Consider the following 20,245-nt stretch of genomic DNA (forward strand, 5'->3'; position numbering starts at 1 on the left):
CTCAGGAGCGGCTGCACCAGGCTCTGATGACGACACAGCTCTTCATCATCGGATAGATACACTGCATGACTAGATCAGGTACGTTTCGGGTTTATTCTAATGTGGTGTAGCGGGAAAAGAGTGATGAAACTGATGAGGTTTAAAGAAATGAATGTGCAAATTTGCCTCCTTATTTTGTTATTTTAACTGTTTATATTGTATTCAAACGTTGCATTATTTGTATTACACATGAGTGTAAAGCATTTATGCGTGTGATTTTGGTTACGTTGATTGCCTTACGTGATTAGCAGACGCTAATATAGCAAACGTGCCGAGATGCGCTTTATTCAAAGTAAAGCATCATAAAGGAAGCACTGCATTGGCTCGTTCTTTCAGTAAATGCTTTTCTCTCCTTTAAGGTAACGTTTGAGTACACAAAGTAGATCTGTGTTAAGTAGAAAGATAGTTTAAAATTATATTCATTTGGGTAATGGGTTGAAAGCATTTTTGTGTACTTTATTATCGAGTGAATGTTTTGAGCTATGTGGCTATGCTAGCGCGCGGTTAGCGCATGCCTATTAGCTTACATATTGCCACATGAATCGATGTTGTGTAGAGATAATACTGTAGTTTGAATATAAGTGGCCATAATCAATTGTTTAAGCTGTTGTGAAGAGATTACTACAGGTAAATTAACTCCTCAAATATTAATGGTGAGTTATGGGCTGCAGAGTTTGTGTAACGTTACACATGTACATGTTTTATAGAATGTGAGGCATGTGTGTCTGGGACACTAACTGTTATTTGTATATACTGATTTGGTTATTTTGATATGTTGTTAAGAGTTCTATAAAACCAAATAACAAATGGTGTGTAACTTGGAAAAGTGTTTACCGTATTTCTGAGGAAAAAGTATGCATAATGATACTTCTCATGTTCTCCATTGAATTTATGGTAAAGCTGTATTTGCATAATAATTTTATTCAAAGTAAAGCATCATAAAGGAAGCACTGCATTGGCTCGTTCTTTCAGTAAATGCTTTTCTCTCCTTTAAGGAGTACTACAATTTTGGAGGCCCCGCTGGGATAGATGTCGGACGGTCTAATCTCACCAGGAGTAACAAAGACCGCCTAGCAGCATTCATCCCTTACATACCCAGATGTGGAGCAGCTGAAAAGAAAAAAAAGTGACAACGAGACAGAGCAGATAAGTCAGAGTACAGAATTGATCCTGTGAAATACTGTAGTAAAAATGGATCCCCTGCAAATTCTTCAGGAGGAAATTGCGGAGAGACTTTGTACACTGCCACGAGAAAAGCTAGTTGAATTGATTAAATTCCTTAAAATTGATGTAGAAAAGGTAACCAATGTCACACGCTTGTCCTTAATCGGCCTCCTAAGTAACTATCTGTTAAGAGCGGAAACAAAAGACCTGGAGGATGGAGGCATGGCAGAGCTGTTAAGCATAAATGACAAATTAAGGGAAATTATGATAACTGACGTAACTGAGAGTGAACTGAGGCCTGATCCGAAATTGAGGGAAAAAGGAAATGTAGAACGCGAGAGAATAGAAGAATGCAGCGATACATTTGAACCATCTCGCCCTACTGTGCAAAGTAGTATGCCTGTTAATCAGAACCCCAGCTTGAGACATATGGACAGTGTCACAATTAACCCATCACATGCATTACATGGACAAATGATGCCTGCCGTATGGCATAGAGAATTCAAGATTTCAGGTTTAATTGGGGAACCTGGTCAGAAGGACAGGTTAACTTTCTCTAGTTTAGCACGTCAAATCGAAAGCGGATTAAATAAGGGATACCCAGAACAAGAGATTGTTGATTCAGTCATTCGAGCCATTACACCAGGACTTCAATTACGAAGTTATTTAGAAGGAAAGTCATATTTAACGTTACCAATGCTGAGGCGAATCCTGCGTTCTCATTACCAAGAGAAAAATGCCACTGAACTGTACAAACAGCTCACTGCCGAATCACAACGTGCAAAAGAAACTCCCCAAAGCTTTCTCATACGCGTTCTCGATCTGAGGCAGAAAACACTCTTTGCGTCACAAGAAGATGACTCAGGTCTGAAGTATGACCCAGCACTGGTGCAAAATATGTTCCTTCACACTGTGTTAACGGGTTTGCAGAATGATCGGATTCAAAGTGATCTTCAGCCGTACTTGACTGACACGACAGTTACTGATGAAACATTATTGGAAAAGCTAAATGTAGCATGCTCCCACGAGGCAGAGAGACAGAGTAAGCGAAAGGGTGAAAGAAGCGCTGCTGTATACGCTGCTCAGTTAGACGAACCATCTCCTCCACTGAAAAATAAGCCAAAATACCCTAAAGTTGATGTGATGTCACAGTTGAAAAGTCTGAGTGAAGAAATAATGCAAATAAAAAAATCCATACAGCAACCCTCACCTGTCCTGCAACAATGCTGTAACGCCAATAATGATGTCCCCACTTTAAGAGAGGTCCACCAGCCCCTCCCAGAGGAGAATCATGTGTTACAGAAACAAACTTGGGGACCAAGCCAAAGAGGAGCTGAACAACACCAGCATCCATTTCAGCTTCCTTGTATTTCTCCTCAACAGCAGCAATGGGGGACGAGTCCAGTACCAACACAGTTTGTCCAGCCAGCTTATCTACCTCAGTATTCCACTCAAGGATACCACCAACAACAACCTCACGCGGGTTCACACCATCACACTGCCACCCCATTTTCCCAGCCATTTTACCAGTCACGTCCAGCTAGAACAAGACAGTGTTTCCAGTGTCAGCAAACCAGAACAACAGAAATGTGTACCCATTGTTATCGCTGTGGGAGCAATGAACACTTCCTGGCGGGATGTAAAGAAAGAGGAAGCCAATCACAGAGTAGGCCTCAGTTAAACAGGAACGGGTCGCTACCGAGGGACAGGAAGTGACCCGCCAAGCAAAGACGTCCCCTCGTTGTCCAGAGCAGCATGTCAAATCACGGCCAGATACCAGCCCCTTTGAGTGTAACTTAGTTTCCGGGTGTCAAGTGAATAGGTATTCAAATGTGACCTCCCTGGTTGGCAAACAGTGTTTAGTGACCTGCTATCTGAATGGATACAAAACATTGGCACTATGGGACACGGGATCCCAAGTGTGCATCGTGGATCAGCAGTGGAAGGATAATCACCTACCTGGAGTAAAGTTGAAAGATATCTCTGAAGCGACAGAAGTAACACATTTGAGTCTTGTGGCAGCCAATGGTTCGAGTATGCCCTTTGAGGGATGGATTGAGATCACATTCAGCTTGACTCATCCTTCAAACACACCAGAAGAATTCATGATCCCTGTCCTAGTTATAAAAGATTACCAGTTGCCCAAGCCAATCATTGGTTACAATGTGATAGAGCGGATAATGAAACAAAGTCAGGTACAAGAGCAGAGTAATGCAAGCAAAGAACCGTTAAGCAAGACAGTGAGGGATGCCTTCCCGAGATTGAAGAAAAGTAACGTCAAAACATTCATCAACCTAGTGACAGCTGAGAGCTCAAGCGAGTATTTAGTCAAGACAAAAGACCACGTGAATGTGCCAAAACATGCAATCATGCAAATCAAGTGCCAAGTTAAAGTCCCTCACCTGAGGCAGAACAATGTCATGTTGTTCGAACCAGCGGTAAATCCACAACACCCTGAAGGGCTCGAACCTCTCGAGACACTTGTGACACTACAAAAAGGCAACCGACACATAACCCAAATTAGCATTCAAAATGTTACTGACCATGATATTGTGCTACCAGGAAGAACAGAACTTGGAACTATACAGATGATCAAATCAGTGTTACCAGCGACAGTTCCACCTTGTGTAAGTGCGGCCTGTGTTAACGAGAGAGTAGATCTAAAAAGTGTAGATGCGAATGTCAGTCAGGAAGTATGGGACCCGCCAGTGGACGTTAACCATCTGTCCCAGGAGCACCAACAGAAAGTAAAACAAATGCTGCGGGAAGAGTGCCATTGTTTTTCAAGATCTGAAGAGGACATCGGCTGTATCAGAGATCTAGAGTTAAACATCAGTTTGACTGATCCGACACCTGTTGTTCGAACTTATACATCTGTCCCAAAGCCATTATATCAAGAAATGAAAGATTACCTTCAAGACTTGATCGCACAGAAATGGATTGAAAAATCTCACTCGCCATATTCGTCACCAATTGTGTGTGTCCGAAAAAAAGATGGCAGCCTTAGGTTGTGTATAGACTACAGAGACCTCAATCGGAAAACCGTACCAGATCGCCAACCGATCCCAAAAGTACAGGACATCATAGACGGATTGGGAGGAAACAGATGGTTTACTTTGTTGGATCAGGGAAAGGCATATCACCAAGGATATATGACACCAAAAAGCAGATCACTAACAGCCTTCAGCACACCATGGGGGTTATATGAGTGGGTTCGTATCCCTTTTGGGCTCATGAATGCACCTGCTGCATTCCAGCAATTAATGGAAAGCTGCCTGGAAGGGCTTCGAGATAAAATATGTGTACCGTACCTGGATGACATCCTGGTGTTCACTGAATCGTTTGATGAGCATGTTGAAGCAGTGAGAAAAGTCTTGCAACGACTGAGATCACATGGAGTGAAACTCAAGCCAAGAAAGTGTGAGTTGTTCAGAAAAGAGGTCCGTTATTTGGGAAGGATTGTCTCACAGGAAGGAAGTCGGGTGGATCCTGCAGATACTGTGGCAGTGACCGCTCTAAAAGACAAAAAACCTGACACTGTGGGCGAGCTACGGAAGATTGTAGGATTGCTAAGTTACTATCGTTCCTATATCAAAAACTTCTCAACAATTGCGTGCCCTCTGTATGACCTGCTAAAGAAGGACAACAAAATTGAAATGCAAATGAGTGAAAAAGGAAAAAGGGTGGCTCACCTTAAAAAAACATGGGGTTCCATCAAGCCAAAAAATTAAATGGACAGAGCAACATCAAGAAATACTGGTAAAGCTGGTTGACTGCCTAATCATACCACCAGTGCTGGCGTTCCCAGATTTTACAAAACCCTTTGTACTGCACACCGATGCGTCAAATCAGGGACTGGGGGCTGTCCTGTATCAGCAACAAGATGGGAAATTGAGAGTGATTGCGTATGGGTCAAGGACATTGACTGCTGCAGAACAAAACTACCATTTGCACAGTGGAAAACTGGAATTCCTGGCTCTCAAATGGTCCATCACAGAAAAGTTTAGGGATTATCTTTACTATGCACCCACCTTTACAGTGTACAGTGATAACAATCCTCTTACCTACGTCCTGACGTCTGCAAAGCTAAATGCCACAGGGTGTCGATGGGTCTCGGAACTTGCTGATTTTCACTTCACTATTCGGTATCGACCAGGAAGGGAAAATATAGATGCTGATGCCTTATCCAGGTTGGCAATAGACCCAGAGAAGGTAATGTCCGAATGCACAGAGGAGCTTTCGTCAGATTCCATAGGAGCCACGATACAGATGGTGGAAGCACAGGTTGAGTCAAGGATACCTTGGTCTGTTGCTGTCGCTTGTCAGAGTCCGCCAACATGTGCTAACATCAGCGAGTCACCAGCAGAATCAATGCCAAAGCATGAAATCAAAAGAGCTCAGGGAGACGATAAAGACATTGGGTCTCTTACTTGTCACTTATTGTCTGGAGTGAAGCCCCCCTCTAAACAGTGGAGGTCATTGAGTTCAGCTGCAAAATGTCTAATGAGAGAGTGGGACAAGTTGTCTTTAGATGAGGATGGTATTCTGCAAAGGAAAACCTCACAGAGAACTCAACTGGTATTACCAGCAGAATTCCGAAAGATAGCACTGAAACAGTTGCATGACGAAATGGGACATCAGGGTGTTGACCGTACCACAAGTCTGATTAGAGAACGCTTCTACTGGCCTCGCATGCAACGTGACATTGAGCATTATGTGTTGAGAACCTGCGCTTGCATTAAGCAAAAGAAACCATGTCGAGAGACAAAAGCACCTCTTAAACCAATCACAAGTACATGCCCCTTCGAACTTGTCTCTGTGGATTTTCTTCATTTGGAAAAATGCAAAGGAGGATATGAATATATCCTGGTTATCGTTGATCGTTTCACAAGATTTGCACAGGCTTATGCAACAACATCGAAATCTGGCAAGACGGTGGCAGATAAACTCTTCAACGACTTTGCCCTCAAGTTCGGGTTCCCACTAAGGATCCACCATGACCAGGGGGGCGAGTTTGAAAACCAGCTTTTTGAACAACTTCAGAAATACAGTGGTATCACAAGATCACGGACTACCCCCTACCACCCCCAGGGAAATGGGCAGGTCGAACGATTTAATCGGACATTGCTGCAAATGTTGAAAACTCTCACAGAGAAACAGAAGTCGAATTGGAAAGCCTCATTAAACAAAATGATCTATTCCTACAATTGCACAAGAAATGACGTGACTGGCTTCTCACCATTTTACCTGCTGTTCGGTCGCTCTCCCAGGCTTCCCATTGATGTGCTTTTTGGACTTCACATAGACAATTCATGTATAAGTCAAAGTGAATACTTAAAGTCATGGAAACAAGGCATGCAGGAAGCACTACAGATTGCTAGAGAACATGCAAAGAAAACAAGTGAGCGAAACAAAAGAAATTATGATCAAAAAGTGAGATGTACAGACATTGGCACCGGAGGCCGTGTTCTTGTGAAGAATCTGACACCGAGAGGGGGACCAGGCAAACTTAGAAACTACTGGGAAGAACAAGTTCACGTTGTTGTACGCAGGGTTGCAGAGGATGTGCCAATTTATGAGGTAAAGCCTGAACGAGGAAAAGGGAGATCACGAGTGTTACATCGAAACATGTTGATGCCATGCGATTACTTGCCTTTGGAAGTTGATCCAACTCTAAAATCTAAACCAAAACAAACACCACCAAGCAAGAAGATCGGAGCATGTGTGGAAGGAATCGACGAGAGTGACTTGGAAAGCGAAAGTGAATGTGAGTATTATGTGCCATCTCAGACTTACCCATCAGAGCAACAACCAAGTTCTTATGAGCAGGATGAAGAAAACGTACAGTCACAGTCCGCTTTTCCTAAGTTGCCTGATCACCAGAATGTGACTGATGACACTGCGTCATTACAGTGTGCACCGGAACATTTAACCTCAGTGGAGACAGAGTGTGATGTTCAAATGGCAGCACATAAATCTGCAGAAGAGAACGGATCTGAACTGCCTGAAAACCAAATGGGATATGAGTCCGGGAATGCACATGGACATTTATCTAACGAGCAACCAGTCGACACAACTGGATTACGTAACGGAGCTGAGGAGACGCGAAGAGGATATTAGTACCAAGGGAGATCACGACGGCCACCGAGAAAGTTCAGATATGATAGTCTGGGGACCCCTACATGTTACAATGTGCAAGTTACTGATCCAGAATACACTTCACATCGTGGTAATTGGTGGACACCTACAGTCATTCCATGGGTGCCAATGATGCGCCCTTGCCCAAGGTCACAATCTGTTTGTTTCTAAGATCGACCTGAAATTGAAATAACTCGCACTGATTTTCCCCATAGAATGTTGAACTTTGTGAAAGATTTTGAACTGAGCACACATACACAGCACACGTACACAGATAGACATGGACTGTCCTGTGGCCAAATATAAATTAGACTGTGGTGCAAGGCCCCTGGAGTATTCAAGGAAAGTTTATGGAACGACATGTCATCATTTTTTATCTCTGGTATTGACCAGGAATGCCATTAGCTGCATGGGTTCATATGGACTTCATAGACCAGTTTATGCAACTCTGTTGAGAAATGTACATCATACCTTGTCATTTCAAGAGTATTTTTGAATATGCGAACTTACTGAATTTGGGACGACAGTGATTTTGTTATAAGGGACACAAGTATGTGTTTAAAACTGTTTAACAGATAACATTTTATGAGGTCTCTGTAGATGTCGGGACGACATCTTATTCTGTAGGGGAGAGTGTGGTGTAGCGGGAAAAGAGTGATGAAACTGATGAGGTTTAAAGAAATGAATGTGCAAATTTGCCTCCTTATTTTGTTATTTTAACTGTTTATAGTGTATTCAAACGTTGCATTATTTGTATTACACATGAGTGTAAAGCATTTATGCGTGTGATTTTGGTTACGTTGATTGCCTTACGTGATTAGCAGACGCTAATATAGCAAACGTGCCGAGATGCGCTTTATTCAAAGTAAAGCATCATAAAGGAAGCACTGCATTGGCTCGTTCTTTCAGTAAATGCTTTTCTCTCCTTTAAGGTAACGTTTGAGTACACAAAGTAGATCTGTGTTAAGTAGAAAGATAGTTTAAAATTATATTCATTTGGGTAATGGGTTGAAAGCATTTTTGTGTACTTTATTATCGAGTGAATGTTTTGAGCTATGTGGCTATGCTAGCGCGCGGTTAGCGCATGCCTATTAGCTTACATATTGCCACATGAATCGATGTTGTGTAGAGATAATACTGTAGTTTGAATATAAGTGGCCATAATCAATTGTTTAAGCTGTTGTGAAGAGATTACTACAGGTAAATTAACTCCTCAAATATTAATGGTGAGTTATGGGCTGCAGAGTTTGTGTAACGTTACACATGTACATGTTTTATAGAATGTGAGGCATGTGTGTCTGGGACACTAACTGTTATTTGTATATACTGATTTGGTTATTTTGATATGTTGTTAAGAGTTCTATAAAACCAAATAACAAATGGTGTGTAACTTGGAAAAGTGTTTACCGTATTTCTGAGGAAAAAGTATGCATAATGATACTTCTCATGTTCTCCATTGAATTTATGGTAAAGCTGTATTTGCATAATAATTTTATTCAAAGTAAAGCATCATAAAGGAAGCACTGCATTGGCTCGTTCTTTCAGTAAATGCTTTTCTCTCCTTTAAGGAGTACTACACTAACACCTGCAGTTCAACTAATACTTTTTCATTTCTGTTTTTAAAACAGCTAAAACTCTGTTCGTATAATAAAACTGTCACGGTTCCCTCTGTTTCTCCCCTTGTTTTCCTGATCTGACTTCCCCACGATCCTCTACGCTGTTCTGGAAGCCTACTGGACGCCTTCCTTGGAAGGTTTTCCGGGCCCGTCCGACCGGGAGGAGACCCCGGGGAAGACCAAGGACACGCTGGTGGGACTATGTCTGCTGGCTGGCCTGGGAACGCCTCGGTGTCCCCCCGGAAGAGCTAGAGGAAGTGTCTAGGGTGAGGAATGTCTGGGCATCTCTGCTTAGACTGCTGCCCCCACGACCCGGCCCCGGATAAGCAGAAGAAAATGGATGGATGGATCTGTGATTCATCAAGGAATGGATTTTCTTGAACTAACGGAATGAAGGCTGATGGTGGTAGTGTTCACTGTGTTGTGAACGAGAAAGGTTCCAGAGGACACAACTGAACTGAACAACTATCCAGCCAAGAAGCACCACCATCTTAAGAGGTTCCTAGTAATAGACACACCACATTTAAGTTAGTATACTAGCTGCAATTGTTCAATATATTTGTTCATTTACAGATAAACTTTGTTATTACTTACAAACATTCTAACTAGCATTACAGTGCTTTAATTGTTCAATCCATGTGTAGTTTCACTAGTTAATAAGTAATTGTTCAAAAGTGTGTAACTGTTCAACATTAATGTTGTATTTCAAAATAAGAATATCTGATGATGAATGTTACTACATAAAATGACCTGGGTATGTCACATGACCAGCTTTTATGAATACCCCCCAGGTTATATTTAAATATTTAAGAGGTTTAGAGACATCTCCCGAAATTAAGAAAATATAAATTTTTAAAGAAACATATGATTAGACCAATATCATGTCATTTAATTAGGGCTGTAAATACCAAAAAAGGGTACGTTCTGACAATGTGTCGCAGATCTTGGCTTTCTCAGTATGAAGCAGAGAGTCTCTAACAGATGTAATCGGTTTTATTATTCTGGAACCAGCATAAGCACTGTGAAAACTAGAAATAAACACACACATGGCTGGTTAAGAATTAAACATCTGGCATAACACAAATTCACAGGTAAAACCTCACACCTTTACAGTGCATATAAGCAATACCAGTAACTGACCTTAAAGTTATGTCAAATAACACATAAACAATAATTTGTTCAGTTAACACTTTCCTGATACAACATACAAAGCAAAACGATTTCCAGAAAGAGTCGATTAAGACATTTTACATAAATTAAGATTTTCCCATCTTTAAACATACAAAAAATTATCAAATTAAAACAATACAGACTTCGCTCCGCTCACCAAGGGCTGCAAACTTTAAACTTGCTGCTTCCTAGCGTGAAAGTCATTGGGATAAACAGCACACAAATGTGGACATAAGACAAAGCAACCTAAAATGCAACCTTACAGTGCACAGCACCAGGATTTCACAACCTGTTAACTTAAATATGTCACTGAATGTCTCAGAGGAGAGAAATCTGAAGAGTGAACTGTAGATCAGCTATACCGGTTCATGGGCTAACAGCCTCAAACCCAGTCACATGAATGGCCTGACTTACCAATAGCGACCTCTAGTGGCCACTTACACAATGTTCGTTTTAATTTGGTCGGAAAGCAGTGCGCTTACGGCAGGATATTACGCTTATAAGTCTGAGTGTGCTGGCAAAATATATTATGTTTAAAATATATCACCACATTTAGGTTATTGGGAGCTGAAAAACGTCTCGGTTACGTATGTAACCTCCGTTCCCTGATGGAGGGAACGAGACGTTGTGTCGACAGAATGGGGTTTGACTTGAGAACCTACCTTCTCTGACTGACTTGAACAGGCCAATGAAAATTGGCGAATGAAATTTGCATGCCGGACTCCGCCCCCGGATATCCGGGTATAAAAGGGAGCCGGCGTGCCGCATTCATTCACCTTTTGTGCGGAGGAGCCTGAGGATCTTGCCCCGACTGCTGCAGTGGGCGGCCAGTGTTGTGGCATGAAGGACACAACGTCTCGTTCCCTCCATCAGGGAACGGAGGTTACATACGTAACCGAGACGTTCCCTTTCTGTCGGTCTCTCGACGTTGTGTCGACAGAATGGGGTTCCTCGGAAAACGCCACAGCGCTGTGCCGCGTCACAATTCCTCGCGAAGCGACGCTGACTGGCCTGGGCGTGTCAGACGTGAGCGCTTAGCATGAATTGCAACCTTCCAGCGGAAGGGAAGGAGTCCAGAGCTTTCTAAAAAGATGGGAGCCCCTTCCACCGGCCGTCACGGACGGCGGCCTAGTTCTCTTGACAGCGAGAAGCCGCCCGGCACCGTAAGACCACTGGGAAGCGTCATTCCCCCCTGAGGGAACGCGCTACGGAGACCACTTCCTACTGCAGGAAGGAGCTTTAGTGGAGATTCACACACGGTCTCACCGGATAGGGGAGAGCACGTGGGAGACATGCAGACACGAGAGGGTGTCGCGAACAGGTGAAGTACACCTGGGAGAGGTCATGGGCCATCGATTGAGAGCCATTCATGAGAAGACAACAGACGGAACCGCCCTGTGGGGGGGTTACTACGTGTGGAGCACTAGGCCTTGTTTGAGTCACTGCTAGAGCTCAGAAACAGGCCAAGGGAGGCAGGGCCGCTCCGCCAGGCCCGCCGCCGAGGAGTGCTTAGTGATGGATGGAATGCCTACGCTTCACCACGTGGGGGGAAGAGGGGAGGCTAGATAGCGCCGCGTCTCACCTATGGAGGGGCGCTATCGCAGGCGTACGCCCACCGGCTGCCGGACTTACCTGGCGGTGCTTCGTACTCTGACTCTGGCTGATACCGGTTCCACGCGGAGGCTGTAGAACCTCACGAAGGTGCTGGGCGTAGCCCAACCCGCAGCTCTACATACGTCTGCCAGAGGGGCGCTCTGAGCCAGTGCCCTCGAGGAGGCCACACCCCTGGTGGAGTGTGCCCTCACTGCAAGCGGGCACGGGAGATCCTGTGATCGGTAAGCCATTGATGGCGTCCACGATCCAGTGCGCCCACCTCTGTTTGGAGACAGCCCTCCCCTTGTGCTGACCTCCCAAAACAGACAAAAAAGCTGCTCAGAGCTCCAGAAGCTCTGCGTGCGGTCCAGGCAGAGGCGCAGCGCGCGCACTGGACACAACACGGAAGGGGTTGGGTCTTCCTCCCCAGAAGGGAGCGCATGCAGGTTCACCACCTGGTCCCGAAAGGGAGTGGTGGGAACTTTGGGCACGTAGCCAGGCCGGGGTCTCAGGATAACGTGAGATTGACCAGGCCCGAACTCTAGGCAATCCGTGGCCACGAAAAATGCATGTAGGTCCCCTACCCTCTTGGCGAGCGCCACTAGGAGAGCCGTCTTCATCGAGAGATGAGAAAGAGCGGCATCTCCGAGGGGCTCGACGGGGGGCCTCTGGAGGCCCGCCAGGACCACATTGAGGTCCCAAGAGGGAACGGGGCGCGGACGGGCTGAATTCAGCCTCCTCGCGCCCCTCAGGAACCTAATGACCAGGTCGTGCTGTCCCAGAGACTTCCCACTAACTGGTCCGTGATGAGCGGCAATAGCGGCTACATACAGCTTCAGCGTGGAAGGGGAGAGATTGCTCTCGAGTCTTGACTACAGGAAGGACGGCACGCTCCCGATCGAGCATAACCGTGGGTCTTCTCCACGAGAAGAACACCAGGACGAGAAGAGGCGCCACTTCAATGCGTATAACTGCCTCGTGGCCGGGGCCCTAGCCTGAGTAATGGTTTCCACCACCGCTGGGGGTAGACCACTCAGGATCTCCTCGTCCCGTCCTGGAGCCAGACATGGAGGTTCCAGAGGTCTGGTCTCTGATGCTACAACGTGCCCTTCCCCTGAGAAAGAAGGTCCTTCGTCAAGGGAATCGGCCAGGGGGGAGTTGTCGTCAGGAGCATTAGCTCCGAGAACCAAGTCCGGTTGGGCCAGTAAGGCGCAACTAGTAGCACTTGATGCTCCTCTTCCCTGACTTTGCACAAGACGTGTGCAATGAGGCTCACTGGGGGGAAGGCGTACTTCCGCTTGTCCCGCGGCTAGCTGTGCGCCAGGGCATCCGTGCTGAGGGGGCCCTCGGTCAGGGAGTACCAAAGCGGGCAACGGGTGGTGTCCAGGGAGGCGAACAGGTCCACCTGTGCCTGCCCGAACTGCACCCAAATGAGCTGGACTGCGCGGGGGTGGAGCCGCCACTCTCCGCGGGGCGTCGACTGACGAGAGAGCGCATCGGCTGTCTGGTTCAGGTCGCCCGGGATGTGCGTGGCTAACAGAGACTTCGTCACCTGCTGGCTCCACAGGAGGAGGCGTCGGGCGAGTTGCGATAGCTGCCGTGAACGAATACCACCCTGTCGGTTGATATATGCCACGGCAGTCGTGCTGTCCGACCGGACCAGCACGTGCTTGTCCTGCACGAGGGGAAGGAACCTCCTCAGTGCAAGCAGCACCGCCAACAACTCTAGGCGATTGATATGCCAGCACAGGCGGGGGCCCGTCCAGAGACCCGACACTGCGTGCCCGTTGCACACAGCACCCCAACCCTGCAGGGAGGCGTCTGTCGTCACCACGACGCGCCTCGTAACCTGCCCAAGAGGGACCCCTGTCCGCAGAAAGGTCATTGAAGACCATGGGGTTAGGGTGCGCCGGCAGAAGGGCGTGATCGCGACGCGCCTGTTGCCGGTGTGCCACGCACTCCAAGGAACTCTGCTCTGTAGCCAGTGCTGTAGCGGTCTCATGTGCATCAACCCGAGGGGGACCACCCCCGCCGAGGACGCCATGTGTCCCAGGAGCCTCTGAAAAAGTTTCAGCGGGACCGCTGGCTGCTGCCTGAAGTTCCTCAGGCAGGTCATTACTGACTAGGCACGCTCGGAAGAAAGACGTGCAGTCATGGAGACAGAGTCGAGTTCCATACCGAGGAAGAGGATGCTCTGCACCGGGGAGAGCTTGCTCTTCTCTCGGTTGACCTGTAACCCCAAATGGTCTAGGTGCCGGAGCACCAGGTCCCTGTGTGTACACAACAGATCTCGCGAGTGCGCCAAGATGAGCCAGTGGTCGAGATAGTTGAGTATGCGCACCCCCTGCTCCCTGAGGGGAGTGAGGGCGGCCTCCACGACCTTCGTAAAGACTCGAGGAGACAGGGACAGACCAAATGGGAGGACGCGGTACTGATATGCCTGTCCCTCGAAAGCGAACCGTAGGAACGGCCGGTGACGAGGGAGGATGGACACATGGAAGTACGCGTCCTTCAGGACGATCGCCATGAACCAATCCTGACACCTGACGGACGTCAGGATGCGCTTCTGCGTTAGCATCCTGAACTGCAGCTTGTGTAGGTGCTTGTTCAGGGTACGCAGGTCCAAGATGGGGCGGAGCCCGCCACTTTTCTTGGGGACAATGAAATACGGGCTGTAAAACCCGGAGTACATCTCGGCCAGAGGGACGAGCTCGATCGCCCCCTTCGCCAGAAGGGTAGCGACCTCGGCCCGAAGCACGGGAGCATCTACCCCTCCCACTGAGGTGAAGAGGATGCCCCGAAACTTGGGTGGGCGCTTGGCGAACTGAATCGCATAGCCGAGACGGCCTGTCGGGCGATATCGCGGCATACCGCACCGTCTGACTGAGGGTGCTGGTGGCCACTGAGAGTATACCCAACCGTGTGTCTCGCCGAAACACAACGTGGGGTTGCCGAACACCGTCCTGCGGAGGGTGAGAGCGGCTGTAAAAAAGACCCAGGGAGAGAGACAGCTCTTTTCGTGAGAATATGGGCACCAGGCCCTGAAAAGGGCCCGGCTGGTGTTGCTAGGACGGGGCAGGTACCGTCCCAATCCGACCCTTCAGCGATGTAGTTGCCTGGGTCGGGCCCGGTGAACTCGATCTCCCTAAGTTCACCCCGTCAGGAACGCTTCTGCTTCCGCGGAGGTTGGTGACGGGATGGTGCTCTCCTCTTCGACGTCCTTCTCCCGGAGGCCGCCTGTGCAGGGGGCGCTGGGGCCGGAGTCTGAGTCGGAGAGGGGCGGGGCTGCTGGGAAGCAGACGCCGCGCGGGACCTCGACGGACGATAGGCGGCCGGGTCGCGGCGGGGCAGGATATGCTTAATCGCCTCCGTCTGCTTCTTTACAGTCGAGAACTGCTGAGAGAAGTCCTCGACCGTATCACCAAACAGCCCACCCTGCGCGATGGGGGCGTCGAGAAAGCGAACCTTCTCAGCGTCCCGCATCTGCGCAAGGTTTAGCCAAAGGTGTCTCTCCTGGACCACCAGTGTGGACATCGTACGACCCAGGGCTCGCGCCGTCACCTTCGTTGCCCGAAGAGCGAGGTCAGTGGCAGTGCGGAGCTCCTGCATTAGCCCCGGGTCGGACTTTCCCTCGTGCAACTCCTTCAACGCCTTGGCCTGATGGACCTGCAGGATGGCCATGGCGTGAAGAGCCGAGGCAGCTTGACCCCCAGCGTTGTAAGCCTTCGACACCAGCGATGCCGAAAACTTACAAGCCTTGGAAGGGAGCCTTGGTCGATCCCTCCAGGTGGCAGCTGTCTGCTGGCACAGGTGCACCGCGACTGCACGTTCCACCTGTGGGATGGCGACATAGCCCTTAGCTGCCCCGTCATCGAGGGAAGTCAGGGCGACCGAGCCAGTCTGACGCGCACGCGCCGAGAAGGGGGCGTTCCAGGTCCGACTGAGCTCCTCATGCACTTCCGGGAAGAATGGTACCGGCGCCGACCGTGGCTTAGAGTCACGGCCGGTCCCCAGATACCACATGTCCAACCGCGAGCGTTGGGGAAGAGGCGGTGCGGTGCACTGCAGCCCAATACTCGCGGCGGCCCGGGAAAGCATGGTTGACATCTCGACGTCCGCTTCATCCTGAGCTCGACCCCCTGGAGGGGGAAGCTCTAAGGAAGCGTCGGGGTCGGATGCCAAGAGGTCGCCCGTGTCCGAGTACGTGACGGAGGAACAAGGCGGCGTACCGCCTTTTCCGGGACGGTCAGACGAGCGAGGCGGGGCGTGAACGGTCCGCGAGCCGATGGCTGACGGATTGAGGCTCACGGTAATTCCCCGATCATCCTCGGTGCTCGCCGAAGCGGACGGCAGGGCTGATGCCACTGCTGCCGCAGAACGGAAAGCACTCGAGGTGGCGGCTGATTCTCGGAAGAACGCAGCTACCCGTGACCGCAACGTCTGAATTACCATCCGCCCGCAGTGCGGGCAAGATGTATCCACAAACGCTGCCTCAGCGTGCTGGAGTCCCAGACACACGAAGCAGACATCGTGTCCGTCCCCTTCCTCGATGAGTGCGCCGCACCCACGAGCACAGCGGGACATGCCGCGCTGAAGAAACACTAAGCCCTGAAAAGGGCTCGCTCTTTAGAGAGATGCCTTGGAAGTTGCCGAGACGCCCAGGGGAAGTCACAGGAAAAGGGACAATCCGCTGCACCACGTCTAAGACCAGCAACACGTTGATAGTATCTGCAGAGTCATCAGCATCAGGATACGAAGGCTCCGAAGTGAAAGATGGATTAAACAGCAAAAGACAAGTCGACCACAGTCTTCGAACACTGCCTTCCAGTCACTTAGACATTTTGAGGACACAAAATAGAAAAGAAAAGAAACTCATAATACAGTATACACCTCAGATTCAGGGTGCAGGGTTTGCATTCAGGTTTAAAAAAATCTATAATGAAAACTCATTGTTCTTTGTTTATCCTCCAGGACTATGAAAGTGAAGAGGCTAAATCTGGGATTGTACTGTACAGAAAACAACCATAAGAATCTACGTCATTTGGGCAGAATGTGTTGATCCTGGAGACAAACCTACAGATATTGGTACGGTACTTGAATGTGTATAAGTTCTGCGAAACCTGCTGAGTGTTGCCCTTGGTCCTCAAGTACACGTTTGAAGCATTTTAGAAAATCCTGAAGGAACTGGATGAAACCAAGCTGTAACCGAAAGTCCATGCACTGAAAATTGCAATGCTTTATATTTTATATACACTGATGTTTCCTTCTTCAAACTTTTTTTTCTTGCTAGCCCCTTGTTGCTAACATTTTAAGGCTTTAATGTCTTAAAATATTAATAAATTGATCAAATGTGAAATTATGTGGTCTGGATGTTCTTTTCGTGTGTTGTATTTAGATTTGGATGTAGAATATTGTGACTGGGAAGGAGTAAATAAATACAAATGTATAAATGCATTTTAAATTACTAGGAGTCCATACAGACCCAAGATAAGATACTATAAGATTACTTAAATGTGATGCATTTTAATTAAATTGTATTATTTGTATGTAAGAATACCTTATCCTGTTTCTTATGAATTTGAATCTAATCAGATTTATTGATACAATTACACGAATCTTATTATTTAATAAATAAATATCATAGTTTATTACTCTGTTAAGGTTAAAAATGTGTAATCCAAACGGATGTAAATTCTAAATGCAGTCAAAATACATAAATCTTAATTATTAGGATGGTTGCAACTCAATCACTTTTAACAGTTTAACAACTTTATTAGGTGAATGCAGTATTTCATAATAACATTAAATGTTTAAAAAAATAAAGAATCATAGTACAACAAAACAATAGTGAAAATGGAAAGGAGTAGACCTATAATAGATCAGTCATTCTCAACCAGGGGAGAATAAGCAAAAACAAATCTAATAAAAAAACTTTACAGCTGATAAATACATTTTTGATTTGCCATCACAACAGTTTTTTCTATTTGAGTAATAGGCTCCCCATACAATCATAATAATCATAATAATGATTATTTTTATTATTGTTTACTCTCACATTGTGTTAAAACATTTCAAAGTTGTTCTCCCCCGAAAATAAATAAAATAATCAATTAAAACCAACGATTACCAATTGAAAGTTTCCTCTTCCATGTTTACGTACTTTGTAGACACTCTCTACATGGCCTGAGCACCATCGGGTCACATTTCTATCGAACAGATTTTTAACGGATGAATATCTTTCTTACATCCAACGTAGAACCAACTTTACTTGGGTCTGTATGAACTTATTGACAAAAACAAATATTTTAAAGCTCAGTAGCATTTAAAGGGAATGTCTTGAAGCCACAAAACCAACTGTACAGTGTTCATGTGTGTGTTAGCTATGTTTTAGATGTTTGATATTTATTACAAAAACCGTATGTGGCGAGCAGGGCGGGACGAGAGCCATGAGGGAATGGCACGAGGCCGGCCACGCGAACAATAACGCGTGCACAGGTCTCGCATCTCTCACAGAGGAGCTCCAGGAGCATAAAAGGATGAGCGACAACAGGGAAACAGACCTGGACTTAATGTGATGTGTTATTGTGGCTGGCAGTCGAATGTGAAGAAGCTGCCAGCATTTTAAGTTTGTTTTATTGTTTGTTCTTGTTACATTAAAAGTTGTTCTATTTTCGCCGGTTCCTGCCACCGTGTTACATTCCTGTTGTTGTTCCTCTCTTATGCTCCCAGAGCTCCTCCGTGAGAGATGCGAGACTGGTGCATATACAGCTAATGCTTGTTATGACTCGTGTCACCGGCCTCGCACTGTTCCGTCACGGCTCTCGTCCCGCCCTGCTGGCCACACCGTCAAATCATATGTAAATATTGCTACGGTATGTCTTTATGGACTCTTATACAAAAATATTTTTTTAAAACCTCAAAAGTATTCAATTTACAGCCACAAAACTAAGTAGAGTGTTTATGTGTGTGTCAGCAAAATTGCACAATGTTTTACATTTGGGATATTTATTATAATAAATTGTCAAATAATTAGCAATTCACGAGTTCCCCTATCTAATAATTATAAAGCAGGTTAGAAGTTATGTGTATTTGGCGTGCTGTCTGGGGAGAGGGCTCTGAGCTCGGTATTAGCCCGAACCCAGAGCCCTTTCCCCAAAAGGCGCATTAACCCGGCAGAGCATCCGGGCAACGCATACCCCCCAACGACTAGCAGATGGTAGCCTGCGTTCAGGGTAGGAAATGAGAACGAGGGTTTAGGCCCTGATGGTGTGATCGCTGCTGCAGTAGCGGGTGGCTCCTGTGAGAGGGGAATGTTTTTTAAAGTATGTTTTTGTAATCAACCTAATTTAACTAAGGCCTAGTCCTGGTTTATGCTAGTCCTTGTCTGGGCAACCGCCTCTTAGAGATTTTAGACTCCTAGAGGAAGTAGACTATTTGGCAGATGAAGTGTATTTGGGTCTAACAGCTGGCATAATTTTTCCCCTTGTATTGCTTGACATACAATCTCTCTAGCAAAAGTCGTTCTCTAAAACGATGACTAGCTACATTGTCTACTAATTTAAAAAGACATTGCGTGTCTTCTATTTTCATAACAGTGGACAAACAACAGCAATGTTTCCCTAAACAGAACCCCCCAAAAAGAATTCTGTCATAACTTATTCCCCCTCGTGCAAGGGTGGACTGGCCATCTGGACTTTCTGGAAAGAAGAGTAAACGAAGCAGCCTAGGGTTATTGCTCCAATGTAACTTTCAACTGGAGAATGAGTCAGTTTGCAAATATTTTCACTGCATCGTGACTTTCTTCAATGTCTGGCAACACTAGACACCAAAATTATCTTATTTTGATAGTGACATGTAGGCACACACACACACACACGCGGCTTGTTTATTATCTCTGTGGGAACAGTCCATAGGCGTAATGATTTTTATACTGTACAAACTGTATATTTTCTGCCCTACCCCTAAACATAAAGATCATTGCAAACCTTTTGCATTTTTAGATTTTCAAATATAATGTTCTGATTATTAGCTTTCTGACCTCAATTTTGGTCCCCACGGTGACACGAGGGCTCATGAGTTGGTGTGCATTCAGGTTTAAGTCCCCACCGGGATATGGAAACAAGGCCATATGTATACTTAAATTGTAGAATAGTTCTGTTATTTCAGTTGTTTGGGGGGAAATCCAGGGATGTTTTTTACTCCAAGTCTGTCCCTGCCCTCATGTGGTTGTAAACCTTTATATGAATCTTTCTTCTGCAGAACACAGAAGAAGATATTTTAAGAAATGTCTCAGTGGTTTTGTGTGCATACAATGAAAGTGAACGGGTTCAATCTTGAAAGTTTCTACAGGAAGGAAGAAACTAGCTGGGAAGGAAGAACAGATTGAGCTTCATTATGATTACCCACAAGAACGCAAAAATGAAGATGAAATCTCTTTCATATCTCATTTTCTTTTAGAGATCATAGAGGGATTGTAGGCAATTTTAGGAGAAACAACTAAGCAACCTCTGAGCAATAACACTGTC

Source organism: Barbatula barbatula (assembly GCF_947034865.1).
Source record: "Barbatula barbatula genome assembly, chromosome: 19".
In the NCBI taxonomy this organism is placed as follows: domain Eukaryota; kingdom Metazoa; phylum Chordata; class Actinopteri; order Cypriniformes; family Nemacheilidae; genus Barbatula; species Barbatula barbatula.